Source organism: Acinonyx jubatus, chromosome A1 (genome assembly GCF_027475565.1).
Source record: "Acinonyx jubatus isolate Ajub_Pintada_27869175 chromosome A1, VMU_Ajub_asm_v1.0, whole genome shotgun sequence".
Classification (NCBI taxonomy): domain Eukaryota; kingdom Metazoa; phylum Chordata; class Mammalia; order Carnivora; family Felidae; genus Acinonyx; species Acinonyx jubatus.
In genome coordinates, this window is record NC_069380.1 from 39,874,142 (window position 1) to 39,889,728 (window position 15,587).

At 33.8% G+C, this 15,587-nt stretch overlaps 1 pseudogene; it reads right to left on the bottom strand.

The window, feature by feature from the left end:
• Positions 1-5,004: 5,004 nt before the first annotated feature.
• On the bottom strand, positions 5,005-15,197 carry LOC106970589 (40S ribosomal protein S24-like; annotated as a pseudogene).
• Between the last annotated feature and the right edge of the window lie 390 nt (positions 15,198-15,587).

The following is a 15,587-nucleotide window of genomic DNA, read 5'->3' on the forward strand; positions in this document are numbered from 1 at the left end:
GAAACGGGAACCCTCTTGCACTGTTGGTGGGAATGCAAATTGGTGCAGCCACTCTGAAAAACAGTGTGGAGGTTCCTCAGAAAATTAAAAATAGACCTACCCTATGACCCAGCAATAGCACTTCTAGGAATTTACCCAAGGGATACAGGAGTACTGATGCATAGGGGCACTTGTACCCCAATGTTTATAGCAGCACTGTCAACAATAGCCAAATTATGGAAAGAGCCTAAATGTCCATCAACTGATGAATGGATAAAGAAATTGTGGTTTATATACACAATGGAGTACTACATGGCAATGAGAAAGAACGAAATATGGCCCTTTGTAGCAACGTGGATGGAACTGGAGAGTGTGATGCTAAGTGAAATAAGCCATACAGAGAAAGACAGATACCATATGGTTTCACTCTTATGTGGATCCTGAGAAACTTAACAGAAACCCATGGGGGAGGGGAAGGAAAAAAAAAAAAGAGGTTAGAGTGGGAGAGAGCCAAAGCATAAGAGACTGTTAAAAACTGAGAACAAACTGAGGGTTGATGGAGGGTGGGAGGGAGGGGAGGGTGGGTGATGGGTATTGAGGAGGGCACCTTTTGGGATGAGCACTGGGTGTTGTATGGAAACCAATTTGACAATAAATTTCATATATTGGAGAAAAAAATAAAAAATAAGTAAAAAGAAGAAGAGAAGGAAAAAAAATAAATACAGAGAACAAACTGAGGATGGATGGGGTGAGTGGGGGAGAGGGAAAATGGGTGATGGGCATTGAGGAAGGCACTTGTTGGGATGAGCACTGGGTGTTGTATGTAAGCCAATTTGACAATAAATTATAAAAAAAAACTTTCAACATTGTATAATAGAATTTTTTCTGTTTACCATAACATAACAAGATTGCATTTGAAGATGTGTTAACACACAATAAACCTTAAAAGCAGACCTATGTATCAAAATCTTGGGATGATTACTAATGGCTACTCAGGGTGCAAATAGGTATTGTTACTTCAAAACTTATTGAATATAAGAATAATATATTTTGCTGGTTTGAAGAAAATATTCCCATGTTCAGAAGATGTCTCATGTGCCATTATTTACAACTTTGAAGTGAAATTTCAGACAGAGAAAGAGACGGAAATCATACATACATTTTTATCAGTTTAAGTTAGGTCATGCTGTTGTTATTATCAAACTCCAAATCTTAGCAGTATAACAGACTAAAGATTTATTTCTTAGCCAAGGCAATTCCGAGGTTAGCTGTACAGCGCTTATTCATCTTGAATCTCTGCCATCTGGAATCCATGGTCTTCAGGTTTTCAGCTGAGGAAGAGGCATGGAGGGGACAAATAAACTATTAACAGCCTCTGACCAGAAGTTGAAACATATCATTAGGCCCATAGTTCATTGGTCATCACAAGTCACATGATCACAGTCTTATTCTACGGGAGGCTGACAAATATAAACCTGGGTATTTGGTTAGCTTTAACTGTGTTTGCCATACCATGACACTAAATGAGGAAACTGTGATAAAGAACCTTAACATCTAAATTATAAACAAAGATTGCCAAATGTTTCCATGAATTAGAAAAAGAAACAAAACATAGACAGTCCCTGTGTTAATAGAAGTTATAATTCTGTGGGCCAGATGGACAATTAGATAAGTAAATGCCATAAAGGTGAGGCACATGTCATCAGAAGAGAAAAACAAAACTAGAATCTATGTTAGCCTTTTCATTGCTCTTCCAGCCTCTTGTTTTTCTTTGCTTCTGCCTGTATTCTCTTTCTTTTTGCCTGAAAAACTCTACTCTTTCTAATATAGATGATGAATCTCTAGGGTTTACTTATTTTGCAGGTTTTTAATTTCAACTTCATTTTTATAACCACTATCACTGGATAGACAATTCTATTACAACAGTTTTTCTCTCACATCTTTCAGTAGTTCATTTTTATATCTTCTGGTTTTCCTTGACTGTTGAAATGTTGGTTGTTAAGTCTTACTACTGTTTCTTTGCAAGTAATGTATGCTGTTTTTTTTTTTTTTTCTCTGCTTTCAGGCTTTCTACTTTCTTTGTTTTCAGTAGTTTTACTATAGTATGCATATGTGCACTCACCTTTTCATTTTTCTCTCTCTTTCTCTTTATTTTTTTTTCCTTTTTTAAAAAATGAAAGGACATCTCCATGGCTCAGTCAGTTGAGCATCCGACTTCAGCTCAGGTCCCTATCTCGCTGTTCATGGGTTCGAGCCCACATTGGGCTCACTGTTGTCAGCATGGAGTCCTCTTTGGATCCTCTGTCCCCTTCTCTCTGCCCCTCCCCAGCTCGCTCTCTCTCTCTCTCTCTCTCTCTCTGTCAAAAGTAAAAAAAAAAACATTTAAAAAAATGAAATAAAAATAAATAAAAATGGTTACTGTGTGGAGTTGGCAAGGCTCTTGAAATTTTGGTTTGGTATCTTTCGTCATGTTTTATAAACAGTTATCTTGTGAAACACTACTTTTGCCTTATCTCTCATTTCTCCTTTCAAGATTCAAATTACATATATGCTAGACTTTTGTGCTGAATAAATGCCACTAATAGTATGTTCTCTATTTTCCATTTTCATTTCTTTCCTTTAGATATTTTCTATTTAACTGTCTTCCACTTATCACTCCTCTTTTTTTCATCAATAACCTGCTGTTAAACTAATCATTTGGGTTGTCGAATTCAGTTGTATATTTTAGTCTTAAGACTATCCATTTCATTCTTTTTCAGATTATTCTTTGATTAAAATCTCCACTTTTTCATTTATTATATCTCTTTTTTATTTTGTTAATCATGTTAATCATATTGTAAAACTCCTATTATCAATTAAATGCTTGATTTTCAAGTATTTAATCATGATTTTTCATATTCCTACTAATTTTTTATTGTATTATGTACTCAAAAAACTTAAGAGGCTCTTGATTTCACACACTTTTCTGCAGTTGGTTTATTGTTTTTTCCACGTAGAGTGGCAGGTAAACACCTTAATCCAATCAGACTGTGAAGTGATTAGTGTTTTGACAGTTCAGATACCAGTTTGCCAAGTCTCCCAGACTTCAGTTCTTTAAGATTTATAACTGACATGACAACTTTTGTGTGTTCTTCTCAACATTTGAAAACCAAGTAGAATTTTTGAGCTTTCATTTTCAGTCTTCTGCCCTAACACCTTCAGAATTTGGGAAATGTATTAGTGAGGAGATTGGCAGTACTGGTTTCCTCTGACCCTTTATCTCCTTTTCTCACCAGGAATGTGACATTCTTGTTATCTGTTTACCTACCTACCTACTTGCCTATCTATCTACCTATTACCTATTTATCATCTATCATTTTAGCCCTGTGAGACCACCCAAAGTTTATCTAGTTTGTATGCACTATGAGATTGCTCTTCTGTCTGTGACACTTTACCTAAGTCTTCACAATTTTTGCCCCTTACACAAAATTAACAAATGCCCAGAGGGGAATAGGGAGACAGAGAGAGAAAATCATACTCTATTTATCTTTCTCTGGATTATCTCACTTAGCATGTGCCTTCAAGTTCTGTCCATGTTATTGCAGATGGAAGGATATCATTCTTTCTCATGGCTGAATAATCTTCCATTGTTTGTAATATACTGCATCTTTTTATCTGTAAGTGGCGGGTACTTACTTTGTTCTGGTATCTTGGCTATTGTGAATGATGCTGTAATAAACGTAGGCATGCAGATATCTTTTCAATATCCTGTTTTCACTCACTTCAGATATATGCCCAGGGGAGAGATTGCTAGATCATATTGTAGTTCTATTTTTAATTTCTTGAGTATCCCCCTACTATTTTCCATAGGATGTATCCATTTATGTTCCCACCAAAAGGGCACAAGAGTTCCTTTTCTCCACATCTTGCCAAAATTTATCTCTTGTCTTTTTTTTTTTAAATGTTTACTTATCTTTATTTTGAGAGAGAGAGAGAGGGAGCGGGAGAGGAGCATAGAGAGACAGTGAGAGAGAATTCCAAGCAGGCTCCATGCTGTCAGGACAGAGCTAGACATGGAGCTTGGTCTCAGGATCATGAGATCATGACCTGAGCTGAAATCAAGAGTCAGATCCTTATCTGACTGAGCCACCCAGGTGCCCTATCTCTTGTTTTTTTGATGTTAGCCATTTTAACAGGTGTGAAGTGATGCCTCACTGTACTTTTGATTTGAATTTCCCCAATGATTAGTGATGTTGAACATCTTTTCATGTGCTTGTTGGCCATTTGCATGTTTTATTTGGAAAAAGTGTCCATTTCCTCTGCCAATTTTTTAATTAGATTGCTTTTTTTTGTTTGTTATTGAGTTATATGAGTTCTTCATATATATTGGATATTATCATCTTATTAGATACATAGTTTGCGGGGCACCTTGGTGGCTCAGTTGATTAAGCATCTGACTTGGGCTCCTGTCATGATCTTGTGGTTCGTGGGTTCAGGTCCCACATTGGGCTCTGTGCTGACAGCTCAGAGCCTGGAACCTGCTTCAGATTCTGTGTCTCCCTAACTCTCTGCCCCCCACCCCGCCGCTCGCTCTCTCTCTCAAAAATGAATAAACATTAAAAACATTAAAAATATATATATAGTTTGCAAATATTTTCTTTCATTGTGTAGGTTGCCTGCCTTTGTTTGTTTTTTTAATTATTTCTTTTGCTATGTAGTAGTTTTTTATTTTATTTTTTATTTTTTTTGTTTTTAGGTTATTAATCCTCTCCTGAAAAATCTGCACAATCACCACAGATAGTCATTGCAGAATCTTTTCTTTTTAAATTTTTTTTAACGTTTATTTATTTTTGAGACAGAGAGAGACAGAGCATGAATGGGGGAGGGTCAGAGAGAGAGGGAGACACAGAATCCGAAACAGGCTCCAGGCTCTGAGTGGTCAGCACAGAGCCCGATGCGGGGCTCGAACTCACGGACCGCGAGATCATGACCTGAGCCGAAGTCGGACGCTTAACCGACTGAGCCACCCAGGCGCCCCAAGAATCTTTACTCCTTTTTGTCGGCATCAACATTGGCTTTTGCAGTCCCCCTGCCTTTCTTCATTCTGTTCTTGGATTCCTTTTGCTGTTTTTCTGACAACTTTTTCTTCTCATACAGGCCATGTCTTGCAAGTCTGTGTTTGTGTTTGTTTTTCTTTGCATAGTCCCAGGAATCATAAATCATGGCAGAGCCAGTTGTCTTGCCACCACCAAAATGGGTTCTGAATCCACATATAAAGATGACATCTTTATGGTGTGTGGTCTTGTACATTTTGGCTAATTTTTCCCGAATTTCTGTCTTAGGTACTGTTGCTTTCTGGGGTAAAGAACATCAATGCCCGTCTGTTTCCGCTGAAGTAGTCAGTGTTCATGAACTTACTGGTCTGGATAATTATGTGTCATTCATGATGACGGCCGAGCCTATGCAGAAGCTTTTCATTTTGATGTAGTCCCACTTGTTTATTTTTTGCTTTGGTGCTTGTGCTTTTGGGATCATACCCCAAAAAAATATCATTGTCAAGGTCGGTGTCAATGAGGTTTCTTTTCTATGTTTTCTCTTAGAAGTTTTATGATTTTAGACAGTTTTTCTTGCTATTAGCATCTTAATGATTTAAATTCATCAGTGAGGAACTGGTTAGCTAATTTGTAGTCTATTCAATAGATGACCCCAAAGGGCTTATGTGACAGTTTCCCCAAGTTATATTATTAAGCCATGATATAAGGTTTCCATTGTATACAATTAGACCATTTTTGAAAAGATTAAATGTGTTGGCAGATGTGTGAAATTTTTTGAACATTCATATGAATATTCTTAATTCATAATGACTTTAGGAATGTGACTGGGGATGTATAGGCACATGGTAAATATCAGGGAATATATTGTTATTGAGATGTCTATAAGTTTTATAAAGTTTAGAGTTATAGTTTATCGAAAATACCTTTCCATCACAAAGTGACCAAAATGTTTCACTTTTATATGCATATATCAGATAAAAAAATGTTTGATTATGAAACTCTTTATTTAAAACTACTATTATCATTAATATGCATTTATTGAATTATAATGCATAAAGCAAATAGCTGTCAAACATGTTTGAAGGATGGTATAGACCGTTTGGTAAGTCCCAAAGTATATTGTTGAAAAATGTGAACAAAAGAGTTTACTTTTTGGCCAAATGTTAGTACAGTTTCAAAGATAAGTGTCAGTTTTAGTGAATTAAGAGAATAAGTATGAAGACTTCATTAAATATTACTGCTAGACTTACATGAAAAATTCATTTTAAATGCTGCTTAATTTTAAACATTTAAAAAATCATTTACACTAAGTTTAGGGACTAAGAAATTCATCCCTGATGGGCTGCAGCAACTATTTATGCAGTTAAGGCCTTTTAAAAAATAGAATTCACAGTAGATATTTGTTCTATCCAGTTGATAGGCTTCATAAAGGACTAAATTACCATAAGTTGCACTTGTATTCTAGACCCTGCTTGCACTGGCTTCCCAGAGCAATTGTGCATCTCTTCCCAATGTCATATTCACTAATGACTCTTTGATAGCTTAAAATCAACTGAGGTGGAGGGACTTACACAAAATTTGATCATGCTAGAAATCAGGGCTCTCCCCATTGCTCCTTGAGAAGTTTCTTAAACATTTACTTGTCCACAACAGATTAAACTGTGATCAAGCATAGAATTTGGAATCACACACCACAGCTTTGGGTCCAAGTTTCATTACTTGGGAGCGGGGTTGCCTTTGCTAGATCAAAGTTGTCACTTCCTTAACAGGAAAAGAGGAATATAACATACTTAACATTTTGGCTTTTTCAAGGATTCAGTAAGAAATATATGTAATATGTTTAAGTTAGGGTCTGTCACACAGTAAGGTCTGAATATAATTTATTTAATTTACTCATACAACCACCTTTTCTCACATTTAGTCAAACTGCCTTACTTGTTTTTCTATTAGAGTAACACATGTGTACACACACTCAGTGTAAGAAATAGAGGGAATAGACCACTAATTATCTAACAGTTAATATTCATACCTTTTAACTGCTGAAAATGTCACCTTTTACATCACTCATGACAATTTACATCTTTGCAGATGATCATTGCTAGGAGAGGAAAGGACCCATCAAGTCCTTTTGGTTCCTGTTAGCAATGTTGTCCACTTTAGATCCTTATAGTTATAAATTGCAGTAATTTTGAATGAGCTGTTCCTGTGTAATTTTTAACATGGGAAAGGATTATTAATGTAGACTTACTTATCCACTGTTTATTTACTGGTATCCAGGAGAGGACTGGCCCGATGGCTTTGGCAGTGAATAGGGAGCCCTGAGTCCAAGAAACATGACATTAGAAGATATAGTGAGGTTTAAAAAATTATTGAATACCAAGTAAGGCAACATTTGTTAGTCAAAAATGTACGTGCATGGTATTGAAATTACTATGTTAAATTGTTGTGTGATGTAAATATACTCAAATCATTTGTACTTCAAAATTATAACCAATTTTAGAAAAGACACTCTGAAGAACATATTTCAAGTTTTTAAATGTGATGGTCTTTTTTCCCTCATTTCTTGGCCTTGAGATGCTGGATGTAATTAATATAATACCTGATTACATTTTGATGATGTCAGAAAAGTATACCTTTGAACTGATTTGTTTATATGTTTTATGTAAAACTCAGAATTTTGCTTTCAATACAGAAGTCCTTAATTTCTCCATAATATAAATCATGAAATACCTCTGCACCCATTATTTAACACAATAGAGTATAAAATTATTAAACTGTGGCAGTATTTTTATAGAAAAGAGTTAATGCAACTCATAGTCTTTTCCTATACTCCCTCTCCTTTATGTCCCACTACAGAGCCAGCAGCTGAGCCATACAAAGGGAATGTCTGACAGATAAAGTACACAGATGCTAAGGTCTGGAATACATTTTTTAGCATTAACATCTGTGTCTGTGCAAAGCTCTTGGCTGCTTTCTTCATTTGATGCTTGGATGGGGCTCTTAGGTCTGTTGACTTCATTGCTAAATGTGCTCATATCTGTGCAGCAGGCTCTAATGACCTGCTGAGGAAATCAACTATTGATAAACTAGTTGAAAAGTCCTGATCCTGGGAACTTGTCAGTTTTGTTCCCCTAAGTGACTTGTGTTCACAGGAATTTGACCCCGTTTAATGAAAAGCATCTGAAATAAAATCATCCACAAATTTCATGTAGAGATAAAGGAAGGACATAAATTACTCTTAAATAAGATAGTCCTGAATCAATTTTATATGTCTTTGGATGATCCTTTTCACATTGCTTCAAAAATAAATTTGTATAAACCAATATTTTCAGTACTAGGAAATTAATTTTTAATTCCTTGAGAAATAAAATTCAGGCAACTATGTTCTGAAGGGATTTATTTTCACTATTATTAGAAAATCATACATATCACTTTGGGAGATACAGAAAGTATATTCCCAAATTTTCAACAAATCCCAAACATTGATTCAGTTCACCTAATTAGATCATATAAAAGCCAAGTGATTCTCATTATAGCAAAAAAAAAAAGTACGTTTAAATGCATTTATAAAAATAGATAAATATGCAATTTCTATACATATTTAACTAGAACGTAAATATTGTAATGAAAAACACAAATATTTCTTAAAAACACGAATATTTCTTAAAAATTTGGTATTTCTAATTTATGTGCAATATAACAGTATTTATCAAAAGATCTTATCTTTTCCAGAGAAATATTTCCGGAGAAATAATTTATTCTTAAATGTTTAACTGCTACCTGGTTTTGTATTAAAAAAAAATAAAAACTTCACTTAATGTTTCTTGTGTGCTTTTGTATTTTCTACTTCCTTCTTTCAAATAGTAAACTGAGTTTTACAGAGTTTGTTAGGATTTTGGAATAATGATCATAAAACAAAAATAATATAAAGATAAAACAATACACACACACACAAACACACACACAGGAGCTTATCTGTTATCTGGATCAATTTCCCAGTAAGGATACAACTCTGATTTTGTTTTTGTTATACCCCACAGATGTAACAGACTTTGGAAATAACTTTATGTATGTTAAAGATAAAGATTGGTATTAACATGCACTTGGTTCTTCTGAACACACATCCCTACCATAATTTCACTTAAAGTGCATGTAAATGCAGAGAACAATCTGAGGGTTGATGGAGGGGTTTTGGATGGCAGAATGGTCTGGATGGGTGATGGGCATTAGGGAGGGCACTTGTTGGGATAACCACTGGGTGTTATAGGTAGGTTATGGACCACTAAGTTCTACTCCTGAAATCATTATTACATTATATGTTAACTAACTTGGATTTAAATAAAATTAAAAAAAAATAAAAATAAGGTGTATTTAAAATATTCTTTTGTTATTTTTCTAATCTACATTAAAAAAAAACATATTAAGTTGCATTTTGTATACCTTACTCTAGTCTCCAAAGGCTAATTATGCTTTAGCTTTAGTGCTATTCCAGTGGGTTTTTGTGTGCTTAGGTTGTTTGAAAATATTGTCTTCCAAAGTGTGGAGGAATCATTTGGATGACATTGTAAACTCCTGATGCCAAGCTGGGAAATTTTCTTCCAAAGACAGCATCTGGTTCTTTGGCAAATCTGTTGGTAGTTTTTCTGTACCTCTAGGTCTGTTATATGGCTGGCTGCTTTTGAGGACTGTTTTCTACTTTACTGAAATGAAGGACTGTATAAATCACTGAAACATTCTGTGATGTTGATTTAAGTACTAGCTTAGAAACTAAGGCTCCATATATGAGATAAGCATAACATTGATGTCTGTACGCTGATATACTCTCAGGAACATCTGTTTCTGCAAATGCCTGGGACGGCCTAAATGTGCAAGATGAATAAGCGTATTATATGTTCAATGGAAAAAATATTTTACAGTCATTGATATTGTTTGAGAATTTATTCTTCACTGATTCCGAAGTTAATTAATTGAGAAGTACCAAGCAGAAGGTACTGTTGAGAATCTGCTATTTCTTCTGGCAAAGCTATTGATGACTTGAGTAGAAAAACTTTCCTGTGATGTGAGGTAATACTGAAGCATATTTTTGTGTTTTCCAAAAATACCATATTTGAATAACGAGTCTTTAGAATACAGAATTCATAATCAACAGCAGTTGTAAGGCAAGACGATTTTTCTTTCTGGGTAATTATAAGTAATGTAATTCACTAATTTCTGCCATAATGATGAATAAGAGGGTGTACAAAGTAAAAGTTAATTTATTACAATGTCTTCTCCCTTTTTTATGCTAGTTAACTCTTGCTGAGTTAAAAAAAAATTAAATGAAAACCCCTTAGATTCCCTTATTAATTCACTCTATATGTGTTTGTTCAGTGTTTTATTTTTACCAGAAACTATTCTAAGTCCTGGGGATACAAACTCAAATACCATCATGGCCCCAAGTTAAAGGGACTTGTACTAGGCAAGACTGATGCAGAGCTTGGAAAATAAAGGAACTTCTAGAGAGGATGGCTGCAAACAGAAATTACATAACATAGTAAGCAAAAAGATACGGTTTGATTGTTACAGAATCATAGATGAACAGCTTATTTTTCCTTGATGAGTGAGGGAAGATTTTAGTGAGGAAGTTGTGTTTCACCTGAGTCTTAGTAATGATTCAGAGGTTTTTAAGAAAAAGTAAAAAAGTGTATTGATACAACATTCCAGAAAGTTGGAAAGGCAAGTAATAAAGGGTAGGAGTTGTGAGACTTTATGGTGTTTTTAGAGAAGCTCAGTTTTCATGCATATATCCCTCCCTGCATGAGAGGATTAGCAATTGCCAGTGGAAAAGATGGCATAAATTTGAACTTAATGTAGACAAGATCAGGAGCCAGAGCCTCACCAGCTGGAAAGATTAAAAAAAAAAAACAAAACAATTGTAATTTAATATCAAATGTCCTGTGGGAGACACTTGGATGTTTAACTCAGTTTCCTTGTTATCACTTGCTGTCTTCCGCAAACATGAGAATATGTAGTTGTACACCCTTTGGAAAGGGTCGTTTTTCTTAAGGAACAAAAAAGCAATATTGAAAGGTGCATTCTGAGTAATAATGCAATCTTGTATAGTAGTTCGTGGGGTATATTATGAAAATTAAATTAATAGATATGTATAAGAATACTTTTAATGTAGCACATACCTAATGAACATTATTTATTTTATTATTTTTCCTGCCATCTGAAATCTATGTCTGAGTTCATAATCCAGCATATGCCAAATTTTGTATTAAGTCTCTTCTGTTTCCTTACATAATCTACTGGGATGCTCTAGTCTGTTATCCTGGATTTTCTATCATGGGTTTTGTCTTGAATCAAGCTAAAATTTATCTTGTACAGCACAGGGACTAATATCCTTATCTTCCTGATCCATTACCCAGACACCTTCCAAACTACTCACAGCTTCCCACATTGGTCATTCCAATACTTTGATAGCTTAATGTAAGCTAACAATGTTAAGAAATGATACTTCTAAAATTTAAATCATTTATAAAATTAAATAAGGCCTTATCAAACAAAATAATAAAATGAACATATAGTGGGGGAAATAGTACAGTTTTAGTAGCAACAACAATGACGAGAGAGAGAGAGAGAGAGAGAGAGAGAGACAGCAAGAGCGAGAGGGAGAGAAAGAGAGAGATAGCCAGGAACTTAAAATGTGTTGTAACTCTTTGGAGAAATCATAAAACTATAGAGCGGCAAGGAAGATACCTTAAATAAATAGGCATTCCAATTATAGTCTTGAATGAAAAATAATAATATGAAGATATGAATCAGTGTATAAAATGAATGTAACCTAAGCTCTATTCAGCCAGGTTTTGTGTGAGTGTATAACTTGACTAAAGGATTTTGTAGTTCATCTGGAAACATTTACATGAAGGTTTTGAAAAATAAGAGAGTTCATAATATATGTGTGTGTGTGTGTGTGTGTGTGTGTGTGTATTTAATCCACATTTGCATTTGGTAGAGTTGTTGTTTAACTGTACCCAATTCTTTGCTTCTCCCTTTATCCATGACCTTCGTCATTTAATCTGCCAGTCTGGCATTGGGCCCAGCCATAAATTCCTTTGTTCTTAAAAGATGTAGCAAAGTAAAAACTTGAAAAAGCATTTCGTGGTTTTATTTGAATTCTTATGCGTCTGAAATCACCAAAAGACCATGCCTGAGCTAGGCTGCTGGAGGATGAGGGACATGGGGAGACAAACTAGCCAAATTTCTTCCAGCTAAAGCCAACCAAAACCAGTCAGTAGTGAGCCTCACTAATCATACAAATCAGTTTAGCTTAGGTGATAAAAATCTACTCGATGGAGTTCTGCCAGAATTTATGACCACCACACTTATAAGCTAAATAAGTGTAGTTTATATTGATGCAGTCTTGTTTGCCATATGCAGCATAATTATGATACAGATATTGCTACCAGGGATCGAATGCTGTGGCAGCAAAACACACAATTTGTAGATAAGAGGGGTTGGTAGGAACATGCAGCAGATGAAGAGGATATGATTGTATAAAGATGGAAAGTGTGGGACAAAATATTATGAAAGCTTGAAGAAAGAGTAAGAAAACTGGTATTTAATGATAGGAAAATAGTGACCCATGTTATGCATTGACAAATTTTTTGGTAAAACTGACAGAAGGTAGACATGGACGTGAGCAAAGGGATTTCCAAAAAGAATATACCTCCTTCATGCAAATCTGTTTCCTGGGAACAATGACTAATGGCATTGGTTAAATTTATAATGGTAAATTTACATGCTATGATATGATGAAGTATTGGAATTAATGTGAAAATAGAGATTACAAAATCCTTATGTCGTAGTATCCCATTTTGGTGGACTAATACTATTTGACAAAGGAAGATAATTAAAGGCAGCGAAATGGCCTTGGCATGCACTGCCATGAACTGACTGTCCTTTTCAGTCCCAGCAGGTACTCATGCCATCGCTTGCTCTCATTGACATTCTCATGGGTTTTTTAGATTACGGATATTCACATTAAATATTTGGATGTATTTGAAAGATTGGCTGAACTGGACACCTCATAAAAGAACTGAGAAAAACATGAAATGTATTCATTTTTGTTGAATTTCTATATATTGTTTAATTTTATAGTACCCATAGTTATAGTTGAAAGACTCAGCTCTGAAATTTAAATAACTGAGTTTGAGTTATATATCTGCCTTTATAGACTTTATGAAATCTGAGTATAATAAACATTCAAGCTCTCTTCATGGATGAAATGGGCATTATAATGTCTATTATTTTAAGGTACTGCAAAGAATAATTCAGGATTGCATAAACATTTTTTGGTATGTGTTAATATTACTACAGAAGTTAACGTGGATATATAAATGGGAAAAAGATAGGTGGATCATAGAAAGACATAAACATAGCTTCCTATAGAAAAAGAGTGAGATAAAAATGAAGTCATTACACCAATAACTAACTGATCTTGCTTTTCTGATCAATTACATGTGAATAGTTTTCACTTCAAATAAGAAAAATCCATCATTTTATCTTTAATTTGAACACCAAAGTTACTGTGGCCAAGTCCTTATTGTCCTAGCAGTAATTAATTTTTGTATTGAAGTTTCTCTGAATTCAGAAAGGCTTCAAAGTTCAGAAGATGAATATTATGGATGAGATAAACAAAATTCAAGTACACTAACCCTACAGTATTAATCATTTCCCACATGTCTTGAAATAATGTGACCTGTCTTCATTGTGAGACTGATGTGTAGGGATTTATAAAGATCCCTATTATACAAGTATCAATTCATTTGGATTTATAATTTTTTTCTGGAATGATGCTTCAGTGAAAGAAGAACCTAGCAATTTTGTCTAATCTCACTATAGTATTTGATATTTGCTTAGCAGAAAACATAAGTTTAAATATGATAGGAAAAAAGATGAATTAAATAATATAATTTAATTTAGAAAATAATAATCTTCTTTTATTGATATGCACTTTCAAATGTCCTTTTTTGTATATATGCCTTCTTTTTAAATACTGAGTAATATGCACATCATCCTTTTAGTTTTTGTGTATAGCAACTTCAGGGATTAAAGTGACCTATTGTTTTACTTCAGTGAATTTATTGGATGAGATTACAAGAGCAAAAAATATAATTTTATTTTTACTTGGAAAAATAAGTGCATTAATTTAGTTTGCAAACCATTTCATAAAATATTCTTTAATAAAATTGTGTTCCCTTGAGAAATATGAAAACCTGAACATAAGAATATTTAAGACCTCAAATGTAAGGTAATTGTAATTTTTCAGTGTTTTTTAGTAGCAAATGTATTAAAGATCATTGTGTTATTAAATCTATTCAATATAAAAAATTTTAAACATACATATACTTTATAAAAATATTCATGATTTTTTAAATGTTTCTGCTAACATTTAATATTGAAAAAAGATGAAAAATTGAAATATTTTCAGATGTTTAATGAAAATATGTGATTAATGAAACTTCACTGGATCTAAAACTTAAAATTCTATTTTTGTATTTTTATCTTATAATTATTTTAAATATTGTTTATAATAAAAATACCAATTATTAAGCTCCTGGCTAAGTATTTTACACATGAAAACTCATGTAATTCTCACAAAAACCAATGAGGTAGGTACTGTTATTTCATCCTGATTTTATAGATGAGAAAAATGAGACACAGAAATGTTAACATAACTTGTAGATATTCACATAGCTAAAAAGTATCAGCAGGGAAGAAACCCTACTAGGCTAATTCCAGAGTCCATGCTCTTGACACTTACACTATTTTACTTACTGACGGATTGCAAGTTACCACTCTTGAAGTTGTTTCCATACAATTCCAGGCTTAGAAAATGTTGATTTGGAAACTTGTAACATGGGAAGAATTCTTCTGTATTCCATGAAATGCTTTGCTCTTGAAAGATTCACTGTATTTTTGAAACATACGCACATACACATGCACACACACAGAACCAACAAGGCATGAAATTTTTAAATTAAAAATATAAGCATTCAGTCTGTACTCTTGAATTTGTGATGTTTAATTAATTAATTTATTTATTTTTAGTGTATTTCTCCTAATTGTTCAAGAAAGAATAATGGTTTTGAATCCTGATTCGTTCACTGATTTGGAAGTCATGAAGCGACTGGTTTGGAAAATTATTTAAAAATTGAAATTGTTTATGCTTTATTGATTTTCTCAGTGATTTTCTTGATGTTTGTTCATGAAAAATTACACACTTTAAAGTGAAGAGGTGACAATGAAGTAGCTTTTTCCTTTAAAACAACACTCAGAATACATGTGACAGAATTGTGGAATAGTCAAAATTGATCAGAGGAGTAGTGTTGTCCAATCTCATCTATAGACTTGTAAAATAACACTAAAAATGTATAGTTTTTCTATTAGAACCCTTTTTACAGATGATTTTTATAAATCGCTTTTTCTTACTGTAAATTATACTGTGTTTTTACATTCTTTAAAAAGAAATATTAATCCTTCAGTCCTAACCTTTCCAAAATTTTAAAATCTTCATAGGGAACTTAACTA